The following is a 15,214-nucleotide window of genomic DNA, read 5'->3' as shown; positions in this document are numbered from 1 at the left end:
ATACCAGTTCTCTTGGCATTTGTCCAGCGGAGCTCTGGTCAGCACTCTCTCTTCAGTCTTTCCACATTCCTTTAACCTTCTCGGCTACTTGGCATCATTCTTTAAGGGGGTAATGGGAAAGGGATGGAGAACTTATAGATATGCAGCTTCAATGTTCTTCATCATCATCATCATCATCATCATCATCATCATCATCATCATCATCATCATCATCATCATTATTATTATCATTATCATCATCATCATCATCATCATCATCATCATCATTATTATTATTATTATCATTATTATTATTATTATTATTATTATTATTATTATTATTATTATTATTATTATCATCAATACATTTAAACAAGAGAGAGGGCTTGGCGGGGTGAAAGCGGATTGAGGAGAGATGCGAAATAAAAAACGGTGAAATTGGAAAATATAGAGAAACGAATTGTGATAGGTAGAGAGAAAAGAGTTTTTTATTTATTTATTCTTTTTTTATTCAATTTTCACCCCAAACAAGGCACAGTGCCACTTTGAAGCAGGGGGCTACTATCAGGGACTTAATTAGCAGGGGCATTATGAAGGGAGATGAGTAGAAAGATGTTTGTTCACATTATACTTGAACTTCTGCATATCAGTACAGTTGAGAAAGCAGAATCCCGGAAGGGAGTTCCAAAGACCTGCAGTTCTGGGGAAGAAACTACTGGAGTAAAAGGCTTTCTTGCACCTAGGGATCTCTACTGTAACGGGATGAGACTTAGTAGCTTGTCGGGTTTGTCGGGGGTAGTTACGTCGAGGAGGTACAAGTGTTTGCAGTTCGTCAGAGCATTCACCATTAAAGTATTTGTAGAACAGGCAGAGGGATTAAAAGGCAGAGAGTTTTAATATAGAGATGTTACACACATTTTTAACCATTGCTAAATTAATGAACGTTTTCCCACATGTTTTAATCATGTTAAATTATTCCTTGCTTTGGGATTGAGTTATGTCTGAAAATTCGTCTTTAAACTCTTCTACTTTTGCGTAATTTTCAATTAACTCACTGAGTAACCAATCTCTGTTTCTGTCTATTACTCACACCCTCCCTCACTGTATAGTGTTTGATCCAGTCGCCCTTATTTTAAACCGTGTTTATCGCTCTCGCTTCCGTCATTCTGCTACTTTCCTTCATTTCTTTCGTTCTTTCTCTCTTTCTAATTCATCCCCCTTTCTCTCCCTTACAAAAGGGTATAAATTTTCTGGCTGATTTCTTATAAAATATTCCTCAACGAAGAATGCTTATGAAATCACATCTTTCTAGAAAACACAATGATTACAAAAAATGTCTTTACTATTTTTACTTTAGATTGGTATTTAATAATAATGAAAAAAAAGTAAATTTCTATGACTCAGCATGGTACGAGTTTTTGACCGACTTGATTCGGTTATTGGCATTGGTTTCTCTGATTCTCTGCAGAATCGGATACTTACAGGAATGCAGCCAACATTGACGTTGCCAACATCAATACGTGATCGTGGTACTATGGAACCGACTGGGTTCGAACTTAGCACCCCCACTTCGTCAGTCTGCGTCATTATCCACTTAATCACAGCACAATGGTAGGTGTTCGACTGAGATCCAATCTCTGGTCCTTTGCCTTGTAAAGCATTCCTCAGGCCCCCAAAACAATGAATACTTAAAAAAAAACAAAAAAAAACAAAATGCCTGTACTCTGTCCGAAGCTGAAGGTTCAATCCTCCGAGCGGGCGATATTAAGAACACAATTACGGACTACTAAAAGTTCTGCATGACTGAGGAAATGAGAACAAGCTACTCTTGTGTATTAAGTCACGTCCGCTTAAGCATTTCTACCTATTCTGTTATTTTTTTGTGACTGCGATTCTTTATCCTCGAGTACCTTCTCAGCCTTGATAAGCAGGATATCCATTAGTATTAACAAACAACAAAAAAGCAAAGAAGAAACTCATCGTCATTTGCCTTTGGCTACTGGCAACACACTCTTCAAGAAGGTTCAAGTAATGCTTTGAATACCCCTATTTCGATAAAATAAAGAATCTAGTGGTTAAAGTTAACCCCTAGATTATCAGAAGTTTTCTTAAGACGGGCCTCGACCGGCACGACTATCGATGAACAAGCAGGTTACCGCCGGAACCAGTTCTAACAAAAAATAGCCATGCTAGATATGCCTTGTATAAAGACCCTATTATAAAGAAGTCGGTTAACTCAAAGTTCTGCACAAGAAAAACGTTTACTAAACAGTTGCGAGGTCATGGCGTGCACTCTTGTAGACGCCTTCAATATCAACGACACAATTGTTCATCTTCAATGAATCGCGGAAGTGTTTATAACACGGAAAGATGCTTCCGTATTCAATGCACCATTTAATGATACGAGGTTAACATGTAGATAATTCCCTTTCGCTTCTTAAGTATTAAAATCAAGGATCTGGCCTAGTGCGTCAACCACTTGTCACTCCTTGGACAGGTTACAAAAAGAGTCTCCCATCTTAATAGGTCCTGTACTGTTTACCAAGTTCCGCCCACCCCCTGTCAGAAAATCATAATGTTACATCTCTGTGCTTGTTTTACGAGTGCTTCCACGGAATGAGCTCCGAATCAATAGAAATATTCTCGATTAGCCGGACCAGCAGCATAAACGCACCCCTTAATTGTAGAGGAACCCATCATGGTTTTTACATTTTATGTTATACTAGAGCATATGTTATGTATTTGTTTATTTAGTAGTATTACAATTATTATAATTATTATGATTTTTCTCCTTATTATTATTATTATTATTATTATTATTATTATTATTATTATTATTATTAGTAGTAGTAGTAGTAATAGTAGCAGTTCATCATTTTTTATTCTAATGTAAAGTTTATTTTATGTGAACATTTGGTTGCTATTTCACTTCTGCAGTTTAATAAATTTTGGGGTCGTCTAAAGTTTCTACATGTGCCGGCTTGCCGTATTATTTTCACTTTATAATCGGAGATCGTCCACTTTCTTTGAGCCCCCACTAGTGGTTCGCTAACGCTGTCCTTATTCGGCGTTTTTCGTATTAAAATTTACTTCCATGCATTAGCCTGGCACACATTGTCATAATGATGAAACGCGGAAAATTCTGTGTAGCTTCATTGCCATATATATTAAAAAAGTTTTATATATATATATGTACGCACCCGGCGTTACCCGGTATTAAACGTGACATTAAATTCCTTAAAAAAATGAAGTTAAAAATTAATGGAAAAAAACCCTGAGATACGTGCACACGAGTATTACGTTTTTCAGTTCACTTCTTGTAAGTAAGGAAAAAAACAACTTTAGCTGAGATCGAAACCAAAACCTAAGGACAATGAGCCAAGTGTGATAATCATTACACCGCTTGAGACGATCTTAAAAAAGCGTTTCCAAACCTCGAAATTTTCAATTGGAGCCATTTTTTCCGGATGTAAAACGCTTAAAAAGTTTTCCACGTGTCTGAATACCCTATATACTAAATTTCAAGTATGTAAATCAAAAATTCGTTGAGGATATAGGTTGAGAAGTGTCCCCTCTCCCACACGCACACGCACATTATCACTTTTATATATATAGATATTTGCAGGGTGAGTCCATAAGCGAAGTAAGGTTAAGAACTCATTACTTAGAGCCCTTTATTTCGTTTGTGTAAATCTACATAAATGTTCTACTCTTTCACTTAACCTTCGCCTCTGCTTTGTTCCTGTCTAACATAATGTTATAATATCAGACCGGAAATTTTTTTTTTTTTCGAGTAAAGATTTTTATTCATAATTTGCTGGGCAAAGATTTTTCGGTGTGCTGCGCCTGGGCTGTTGTGCAGTGGACCTGGAGTGCGTGCTTAAAAAGTCGGTGAAACCCCCCCCCCCCGCAAAAACAAAAACATAAGAAATACAATTTGTGGGGGTTGTATAGAACCCTGTCTTAATTTGTGCATGCGTATTCTCTACCAAGACTGAAATGAATACCACAAACTGTTTGCAAGATGAAAAGGAAATGAGGCCGGGAAGTTTAGTTCTTGACAGAAAGCGGGGGACCAATTCAAGATGAAAAGGGGGTTGCGCCAAGCACCCGGCCTTTTAATCAACAGCAAAGTCGGGTATGAGTACATGTACCTTGCCGAAGCGTAGCTCACGCGGTTTTGAGTAGCATCTTAGCTAGTTCAGCGGGTCCTGTTCCCTTTATATATATATATATATATATATATATATATATATATATATATATATATATATATATATATATATATATATATATATATATAACAATATATAATAACAAAAAAAAATTTATGCTGCAATATTTTAAGTTATAAATTTATATTTTTTACTAGAATATCTTGTCCTTTTTTTCCAATTTTAACAACTAATCCTTTACTTTTCCATGTTTAAGCTTACACATATATAACAACAATGTACGGCACTCGTCTGCTTGAATAAAATCCCCCAATTATCTCCCTTTCATTGTTTCAGTCTGTTTCACTTGCGTCTTCTCTTTTCGCGACAGCAGTGAATTAGTAGCAACACTAGTCGCTGAAGCGACGTCGTTGCTATGGAAACCAGTCATAAAAAACGTCGCTCACCTCCTTACGTTTATTTTATACGATTTTGAACACCACTAAATTCATCATAACTTTTGTTTTACTGAACAAAAATTGAAATTTTTTCACAATATAACTGAGAAGGTGATCTATAAACTGTAAAAATTGCTTGAAATTTAGTCGAAAAATGAGTGAGCGGTGAAGCTTTAAAGCAGTTCTAAATGACTAAAACTGCCACTTAACCATATATTCAAATATGGTAGTGTTTGAATGATACCAGGGTTTTGAGCCTGTTTAAATTTATATAATATTTAATTGGAATTCTTTATTGAGATGAGTATTATTTATTAATTTTATTTATTGCGGACTATTATCCTCATCTTTCTTAGTTTTTGTTGCTTCACGACGTTTCGGCCAACTATTCCTTTGGCCTTCATCAGGTGGTAACCGAGACGGGATAGGAACTTCGAATCCCTAACTGCATCCTCAGTAATTACTGCCATCCATAGTTGTCGTCTCACCGCGTTTACTTACTTAGCCAAAACGTGGCGAGACAAGAACTATGGATGGCAGTAATTGTTGAGGATGCAGTTAGGAAATTCGGAGTTCCTATCCCGTCATGATTACCACCTGACGAAGGGCAGAGGAATAGTTGGCCGAAACGTCGTGAAACAACAACTAAGAAATATGAAAATAATAGTCCGCAATAAATAAATTAATCGTTAAATTTGTTTGAAATCTAACTAATACAATTTGTATCTAGCGGCTAGCGCATTTTTGTTTGTGTAAAATCTGAGGATTTCGTTTGACACCCACACAACCACGATTTTCAATTTCAGTTAACCTATTTGCCGTATTCATTTCCTCTGTCTTCATCATGTGATACTATTTCTCAAATTATCTTCCAGCCATGTTATATGTAGAACAGTAGTAATTGTACACTTCAATAAAAAAAAATGTCTATATTTTAAAATATCCTCGGAATTTCCTGACCCTATAAACCATAATCCACTTCGACTTTATAAATCTTTTGTTGAACTTTACATTTCTTGATGAGTCAGACACACGAATCATTCACGAATTACACCCCCTTATTTATTTATTTATTTTTACATTTAAATTAAATACAGCAAATACCAATTTAAATAACATTAAAATAAAAGATATGTATAAAACCCCCGAAATATCACGTATATGTCTATCTCTACAATTATCTTCATAAGGGCAGACGTTCTTGGCCTTTTGGCCACGATCAAAGTGTAGTATCTGTTCTTCAGATGCTGCACTTAAGATAATTTGTACCAGTCAATGGAGGGGAAACCCTCTATACTGGGACAATTATTATTTTTGGTAACCAGAGTGCCCCCTTTTGCCTACTTTTAGGGGAGCTGGTTTTTACCTCACATTAAAAACGGCCTTGTGCCTAATTTGCTCAGTGGGGGAGCAAATAAATACCATCTGTTCTTCAGATGCTGCACTTAAGATGGTTTGTACCAGTCAATGGAGGGGAAACCCTCTATACTGGGACAATTATTATTTTTGGTAACCAGAGTGCCCCCTTTTTGCCTACTTTTAGGGGAGCTGGTTTTTACCTCACATTAAAAACGGCCTTGTGCCTAATTTGCTCAGTGGGGGAGCAAATAAATACCATCTGTTCTTCAGATGCTGCACTTAAGATGGTTTGTACCAGTCAATGGAGGGGAAACCCTCTATACTGGGACAATTATTATTTTTGGTAACCAGAGTGCCCCCTTTTTGCCTACTTTTAGGGGAGCTGGTTTTTACCTCACATTAAAAACGGCCTTGTGCCTAATTTGCTCAGTGGGGGAGCAAATAAATACCATCTGTTCTTCAGATGCTGCACTTAAGATGGTTTGTACCAGTCAATGGAGGGGAAACCCTCTATACTGGGACAATTATTATTTTTGGTAACCAGAGTGCCCCCTTTTTGCCTACTTTTAGGGGAGCTGGTTTTTACCTCACATTAAAAACGGCCTTGTGCCTAATTTGCTCAGTGGGGGAGCAAATAAATACCATCTGTTCTTCAGATGCTGCACTTAAGATGGTTTGTACCAGTCAATGGAGGGGAAACCCTCTATACTGGGACAATTATTATTTTTGGTAACCAGAGTGCCCCCTTTTTGCCTACTTTTAGGGGAGCTGGTTTTTACCTCACATTAAAAACGGCCTTGTGCCTAATTTGCTCAGTGGGGGAGCAAATAAATACCATCTGTTCTTCAGATGCTGCACTTAAGATGGTTTGTACCAGTCAATGGAGGGGAAACCCTCTATACTGGGACAATTATTATTTTTGGTAACCAGAGTGCCCCCTTTTTGCCTACTTTTAGGGGAGCTGGTTTTTACCTCACATTAAAAACGGCCTTGTGCCTAATTTGCTCAGTGGGGGAGCAAATAAATACCATCTGTTCTTCAGATGCTGCACTTAAGATGGTTTGTACCAGTCAATGGAGGGGAAACCCTCTATACTGGGACAATTATTATTTTTGGTAACCAGAGTGCCCCCTTTTTGCCTACTTTTAGGGGAGCTGGTTTTTACCTCACATTAAAAACGGCCTTGTGCCTAATTTGCTCAGTGGGGGAGCAAATAAATACCATCTGTTCTTCAGATGCTGCACTTAAGATGGTTTGTACCAGTCAATGGAGGGGAAACCCTCTATACTGGGACAATTATTATTTTTGGTAACCAGAGTGCCCCCTTTTTGCCTACTTTTAGGGGAGCTGGTTTTTACCTCACATTAAAAACGGCCTTGTGCCTAATTTGCTCAGTGGGGGAGCAAATAAATACCATCTGTTCTTCAGATGCTACACTTCATTTTCTTATTCTCTTTCAGTGGAGGAACAATCCTTCACGACTGAGACAATTTTTATTTTTGTTCTTTTTCTATACGTTAAAAAACGATCCCGGTGTCTAATTCTGCCCCGTGGGAAGGCATTGTAAATAGGTACTATAGTCTCGTATATTATTTAGATTAAAGAAATTCACCTCTGGATCAAAGTACCGTAGGTTTTTAACAAGAGATGCCACATAAAAATTCATTACATCTACCCTGATAGCCACTACCTTATATAGCTTACGACCACCATTTCTGCCACATTCACTCGTGATAATAAAATGCTACATTACATCCGATGAGCAACACCATCACAATCCCCACATCCACAGAAGAATAAGTTCCTATTTTTATCTGTCAATATTTAGTGCTCCCATCGCTACCATTTGAGACCGGATCAAATTCTATATTTTCCTACAATATTGTGCTTGCACCGCCATTAACTGGTTATTATGTACATACACATAACATAAGCTTTCCATTTTTCGATTAAAAAATAATAAATTCTCCTTCTCAAATTCCACCCATTTTGATTGGCTGATACCTGACTATTCACATATTCCGGAATCCACTTCTACAATAAATAAACAAACGCTCCAGAAATTATACAATATGGCGTCGCACTCTACAGAAGAAAATCTTGCTAAAAAACTAAATTAAACATATTAATTGATTGTTTTTTTTTGTTGTAAATTTTTACATTAGCTCCACTGTCACAATTTTCTTTAACATGACTACTTTTATGGATTTTCGACTATGCTGATTACGAAAATCTCATTTATATTTGGCAGAGACAAGTACTTTTCGATGGATAAGGGTGTCTATTCCAAAAGCCGTTCTGAACATGAGGCTGTTGGGGTTGTCTATTCCAAAAGCCGTTCTTACCATGCGGAGTTTGAGTGTTCTTAATATGAGGAGGTTGGGGGTTGGCCACCAACAACAACCGTAGTTTATTTTTTTATGATATATATATATATATATATATATATATATATATATATATATATATATATATATATATATATATATTTTTTTTTTTTTTTTTTTTTTTACAAAGGCATCACCACATTATCAAGGCCCAGAGGCCACTCAAGGATAAGGGTTAAAGAGTGTACAGTAGAAGTTGGTCAATATAGTAATCATTAGTAATGAAAATTTGGTAAATTTAATAACTTATATGGAACGGCTCATCAAGAACTTATTTACTTTAGACTTGAACAAAACCATATTGTAGTCAGCCGGAAAGCAGGAAAACGGAAGACAATTCCACAGGCGTGCAGTTCTAAGAAAGAAGCTTTGTTCATGGAATCTACGTTTAGGTTTAGGCACAGATAAAGAGTGGGGGAAATTATTGATAGTGTTTACAGCTAGACGAGTGTTTCTTGTGAAAGTTTGGCGAGGGGGGACCATAGATTGAAGCTCAGTTGAACACTTTCCATGAAAATAACGATACATCAGAGACAAACTCGCAACATCTCTTCTGTGAGATAGAGGTTGCAAGGAGGAGAAAAGGACATCTCCTACGAGGCTACGAAGTCTATTTTGAACTCTATCAAGGCAGGACAAGTTCTTTCTAGCAGCTCCTGCCCAGATGTGGCAACAGTATTCCATCCTTGGACGTACCTGGCTCTTATATAGATAGAGAATAGCATCAGCAGTGAGATATCTACTGGATCGATAGAAAGATCCCACCATTTTTCCATTGATATATATATATCGTTAACGGTTAACGGGTCCTGTTAGTATTATATAAAAGAAACTTTGTGTCTGTGTGTAAGTTCGTTCCCTAGGAAATTTTATACGAAGGTACTTCATGTGCAATACTGTTCTTAGATAGATTATGTATCGGAATGTCTTCGATAATTATCGATAATCGAAATAAGTCGATGAAAAAAGAAACAAGCGATTTTGACTAAAGTTAATACTTTACACAGCCTAATATCACAAGTGCATTTAGGAGTTTTATTACCATACAAGTCGAAAGGCTCGACATATAAAATCAACAGTAGGTTCTTTTATATAATAAGGGTCGCGTTTAAAATGAATGTTTCTGTTTAAAGCATAATTTCACATTAATACTTGACTTTTTGCATATTAAACTTAAATTCAAGCCATCATAATCGAACAGGCAGTAACGACAGGTATATAAAATCAACATTAAGTTCTTTGATATAACAGGGGGGGGGTCGTTCGAAATGAATGTTTTTGTTTAGTGACATAATTGAACCATGATACTTGATTTTTGCATTTTAAACTTTAATTCAAGCTATTATATATATATATATATATATATATATATATATATATATATATATATATATATATATATATATATATATAATTTGATAAAAACAACAGTAGGTTCTTTGTTTTTTTTATTTTCTTCCTTTGAAGATTGTAACGTTGGGTATGGGATAGCCAAACCAGCTGCTAGCTTCACCCTGCTTTTTATTGAAACCAGCCGAAAACTCTTTTTAGTATCTTCGTTGTTCCCTTAAGTGTAATTGACTGGATCTCTTTCGCACTTGGTTCACCATGAATAGTTAAATTGGACTTCAGGTTCTTCTTCATAAGCCCTCTGGCACCTATAATAACTGATATGATTGATATCTCCCTAAGATTCCAGTTTCTTTTCATATCATACATGAGACCTTTATATTTGGTCTGTTTCTCCTTTCCAGCTCATGGTCAGATCTCCATCATTAGGGATACTAATGTAGACTACAATGAATTGTTAACTAAGTCATTGTGAGAGGAATGTTAATCTTATTCCCGGTGCACCGCAATGGGTCCCCAACCAGAGCAGGTAATCATTCGATTTGATTGAAAAAATGGACGATGACAATAAAAATGGTACGTGTGAAACGTTCGGTGATCATCATTAAAACCCGGGCAACGTTGTGTCACATTCCTAGTTCATAATATTTTTATATAAAATACGAAAAGTTAACATCTACCGGTTTTCTGGAGATTTTTCTGTTCTCATCTAAGTCTATTATATATATATATATATATATATATATATATATATATATATATATATATATATGTGCGTGTGTGTGTCTGTGTGTGTGTCTGTGTGTGTCTGTGTGTGTGTCTGTGTGTGTGTCTGTGCAACATTTAAGGTGAAGACTGACTTCATGTTTTACATCTTAATTATCAGTACTACTGATATTTTTGCAAGTGAGTGGGTTCAACCTATCAGTGCCACCGTCGACCTAAAGTAAAAACAACAACAACAACAACAACAACAACAACAAGCTAAACAGTAAAAGCTGGCACGTGTTTTCGACTTAGATCAAGTTTCGCCATCGGATTCCTATAACCGTGGTGCCTATTGTAGTCGAAGTGCTATGCAACTTGTTTATTTATAGGTAAAAAATGGATGTTGCTCACTTAAGCCGGTCATGATTTTCCTTGGTTTCAGAAACACGCAAACTCGCATTAAGATAACAAAAACTAATAAAGATGCGCTCAGTTATAAAATCGGACAAAAAAAAATCTGATTAATAAGCACATGCGCGCGCACGCACGCACGCACGCACACACACACACACACACACACACACACACACACACACACACACATGTATATATATATATATATATATATATATATATATATACACACACAGGTATGAGTGTTATATATATATATATATATATATATATATATATATATATATATATATATATATATATATATATATATATATATATATATATAAGCAAATTAAGCATGCTTTATTAGTGGTATTCTTGACTAAGAAAATTAATTTCTTTCATTAAAGCAATGAAGCGGATAGTCATCGAATGTCGTTTATTTTTTCGAAAACGTTTCCAAATTTAATAAAATATTTAACTGCATAATTTATATTAGATTTCTTTTCTGTTTGTTTGTCTGCCTGTCCGTTCTACGTTTTATCGGAATCCACTGGGCCAGTCTGGCTGAAATTTGAATTTATGATAAGGTGCAGCGAATTAAGTGTCATGATATCCGTTTGATGGATTAATAGGGATTAGTATTTAATGGAAAAATAAACACATTTTTAATCAAATTCAACAATCAATTTGGCATAAAGTAGTCATTCTAACCCAACGGACTGAAAATGTCTAGCTGTTTTTAATATCGTTTTCATCTGTTGAGTAAAGAGGAGACATATTTATGTACTATATAAAGCAATTTACTTTATTTTTCTCTGTCTGCCTAAAACACAGAAACAACTCAAGATACATTTATAACTTTTTTAGCATCGGTTCTGATCGCCTCAAACTGAGTAAAGTTAAAAAAAAAGAAAAGAAGCTTCTTTCTTAGAAGTGCACGTGTGTGGAACTCTCTTCCGTTTGCCTGTTTCCCACCTGACTACAACTTGGATGTCTTCAAGTCCAACATAAACAAATTCCTGATGAACTGCCCCCTTAAGTAAGACACTTTATCAAATCTCCAATACTAACGATTACTACGATACTATCCCATTGATTACTGTACACGCAATAACCCTTATCCCCGAGTGGCTTCCGGGCCTTGATAAGTGGTGACTACCATGTAAAAAAAAAATGATACTTTAATATTTATTTCAATAACCGAATTAGTTCACTAATAAAATTACTTTTCGTTCTTATTGGTAGTTGTTTTTGTGAAGTATCATGTCATGACAAAATTCTGTGAATGACCTTCACTCCTGATCTGAAATGGAGCACATACATTAAATCTGTTTCCAAGATGGCTGGAAAAATGGTTAGATAATTCTATTGTGCCAGTAAGTATCTCACTACCGACGCAATCCTCTATCTATATAAGAATCAAGTACGTCCTTAAATGGAGTAGTGTTGCCACGTCTACCTTGCTAGTGTTCAAAACCAACTTAAAAACCTAGTAAATGATACCTTTTTCTCCTCCCTGCAGTCTCTTTCTCACATAAGAGACGTTGCGAGCCTGGTTCTGCTTTATCGTTATTTCCATAGCAAGTGCTCGCCTAAGCTCCAATCTATGGCTCTCCTATTGTCAAACTTCTACAAAAAAAAAACAACAAAAAAAACTCTCGACTAACTATAATCACTATCAACAATTTCCCCCACCTTATATCTGTGCCTAAATCTAAATGCGGATTCCACGAATACAGATTCTTTCCAAGAACTACCCGCCTGTGAAACACTGTTCCATGGCCTGCTTCCCAGCAACTACAGTATGGTTGCATCCAAGTCTAATGTAAACAAGTTCTTGTTGAACAGTCCCCTTAAAGAATCAAATTGTACCCAACTTACACCATTAACCATTACTACACTACCACCTTACATTTTTTAATTCTTATCCCCGAGTGGCCTTCAGGCCTTGATAAGTGCTGACTCTATTGTAAAAAAATAAGTCAAACAGCCAATCAGTTGCTGATTCTATTTTTCTGTTTTTTCTTTCTTTTTCCATGCAACTAGTTGATTTATTGGTAAGCAGTAGTCGAAGAGAGATGTGTGTTCAAAAATTAACATAATTGAGGATGTTTAGCACAAAACACCCCCCACACACGCATACACACACTTTTAAAACCCTTCTGTTTTTATTGCTCGTGATCGTCACACACACACACACACACACACACACACACACACACACACACACACACGAGTCAGTGTTCCTATTTTCTTACCTTCCAACACGGTCGTTTTTTAATGTACGGGAAAATTCAGGTCCCCGCAAAATGGGTTCTAGGAATGCGATAAAAATAAAAATTGTCCTGATTTAGATATATGTATGCGTCTATATGTATGTACATATGTTCATATATATATATATATATATATATATATATATATATATATATATATATATATATATATGTGTGTGTGTGTGTGTGTGTGTATGTATGTATATGTGTGTGTGCGTGCGTGTGTGTGTTGCTTTAGAACAGCTACTACACTTTGTTCATCTTGTGTAAGTGTTGTGCAATTGACTCTTCAGATTTCGAAACCTATCGGATCTATGTTTCGTAAAATTTTACATGAGGAGTGATAATTATTTGAACTACTGTTCCCTTCTTTTCCAGTAACCTATGGCGTAACGGATATAAGTGACCGTCTTCTTCTTTATTGGAATTAGCAATATTAAGAATACAATTACGAATTATTATGCCCCCGAACTTTTGTAAAATTCAATTGTAAGTTATACTCTTCTGGAGGTTGAAGGTTCAATCCTCAGTGCAAGCAACACCCAAAATACAATTGCGAATTACTTAGGAACTCTACCCAGTCATGGCTGACGAAACGAGAGCATGCTACCCCCGTCGATTAAATAAAGTATCTCGCTCACAATTCTGTGCAGATTCCAGAGTTCAATAGAGAGATTGCCGAGTTCGACAAGATACACCTGAAGAAGGTCGGAGGTTACACCAACCGAAACATTATGAAAATATCACTGAAGATGATAACAGTCGTGTGAATAATGTAAATATTACAGATTACAAATTACTTAACATGACTGATAGAACGAAATTATGCTATTCCCGTGGATTAAAGAATTCCGTTCCAAATGACGAGTTCGACAATACGCATCTGAAAAAGGCTGGATGCTATTGGATATACTCCTATCATCTACACAGAAGTACTGTTGAAAGAAGAAAAAGCGTACATTCACAATTTCCCTTTCCCAAGAGTACAACTTGCATTCAGTTAATTGTACACAAAAATTATTTTCAGTAGGTATTGTATTTAGCCTATATACGGCCTAATCGCGTTGATCGTCAGATCACCAAAGATAAGCAACGTTGAGCCTGGCTAATACCAGATGGGTGACCATTTGAGAATTCTAGGCGCTGTATGTGCTCTCCGCTTATCTCGGCATTTGTTTCCAGTCGTCCTGTACATACACTTCACTTGTCACTGGTATTTAACAATGTCGACTCAGGAGAGGTGTGGTTGGAGATTGCACACCTACTGCCAGAGAAATTTCACGCGCAGGCACTCTTTCGTGGGTATTCATAGTCTGTTAAAAAACTGAAGAAACACTTGTTGTATTCAACCATTTAACAAAAAACAAACAAAAAAAAAAACAAAAACAAAACTGAAAAGTGCTGATATGCCGTTAAACACATAACCCAAGACAATTGTTGGAGTAATAATAAACAGACAAGTCCATGCAATTTTGTTTACCGCCCCCCCCCCCCCGTCTCGTCCCATTGTAACCTTGAATCATTATTAGTTAGAATATACAGACTTGGCGCCATTGTTTTAAATGACTGAAAATTATTTCAATGTGTTTCATTTTATCTTTCGGTCCGTATTTATAGACTTTCTTTTTTTTTTGTAGTTAGCCATTGTTTTTTAAAGTAGAAAATGGAACTAATAAAATCTGCCCTACTCGAAAATCAAGAGTAATGTGCGCGTGTACATATGTGTCTATGGGTTTGTTTTATGTATGTGTATAAATATTTGTGTCTGCGCGCGTGTATATAAATATGTATCGATGATTATTTTTCTCTGTGTGTGTGTGTGAGCCTGTATATATATATATATATATATATATATATATATATATATATATATATATATATATATATGTGTGTGTGTGTGTGTGTGTGTGTGTGTATGCGTGCATGTGTCTATGTGGTTTATGTTTCCATGTGTTTATATATATGTGTGTGTATGTATCTAAATACATATGTTTATATGTATGTATATACATATGTTTTTATAGAGGTTGTGTTTCTGAATGTATATATATGTGTGTATGCTTCTTTATGTATGAACATATGTGTATATGCATACGTAATGATGTGTGTGTGTATATATATGCATATATATGTGCATATATATG

General features: G+C 35.9%; 1 protein-coding gene and 1 non-coding gene across 3 annotated transcripts in view; both read left to right on the top strand.

The window, feature by feature from the left end:
* LOC145256219 (uncharacterized) overlaps positions 1 to 15,214 on the top strand; it is a 274,977-nt gene that overhangs the window by 11,245 nt on the left and 248,518 nt on the right. The window lies entirely within an intron of this gene.
* Positions 5,785 to 5,976, top strand: LOC145256676 (U2 spliceosomal RNA). Its single transcript, XR_013864010.1, has one exon. It is a non-coding gene; the product is annotated as a U2 spliceosomal RNA (small nuclear RNA).

This window comes from Euprymna scolopes, chromosome 32, assembly GCF_053919585.1.
Source record: "Euprymna scolopes isolate OS-2025 chromosome 32, ASM5391958v1, whole genome shotgun sequence".
NCBI classification, from domain to species: Eukaryota; Metazoa; Mollusca; class Cephalopoda; order Sepiida; family Sepiolidae; genus Euprymna; species Euprymna scolopes.
Note: the sequence above shows the minus strand (reverse complement) of the source record. Positions and strands in the feature narration are given on the sequence as shown.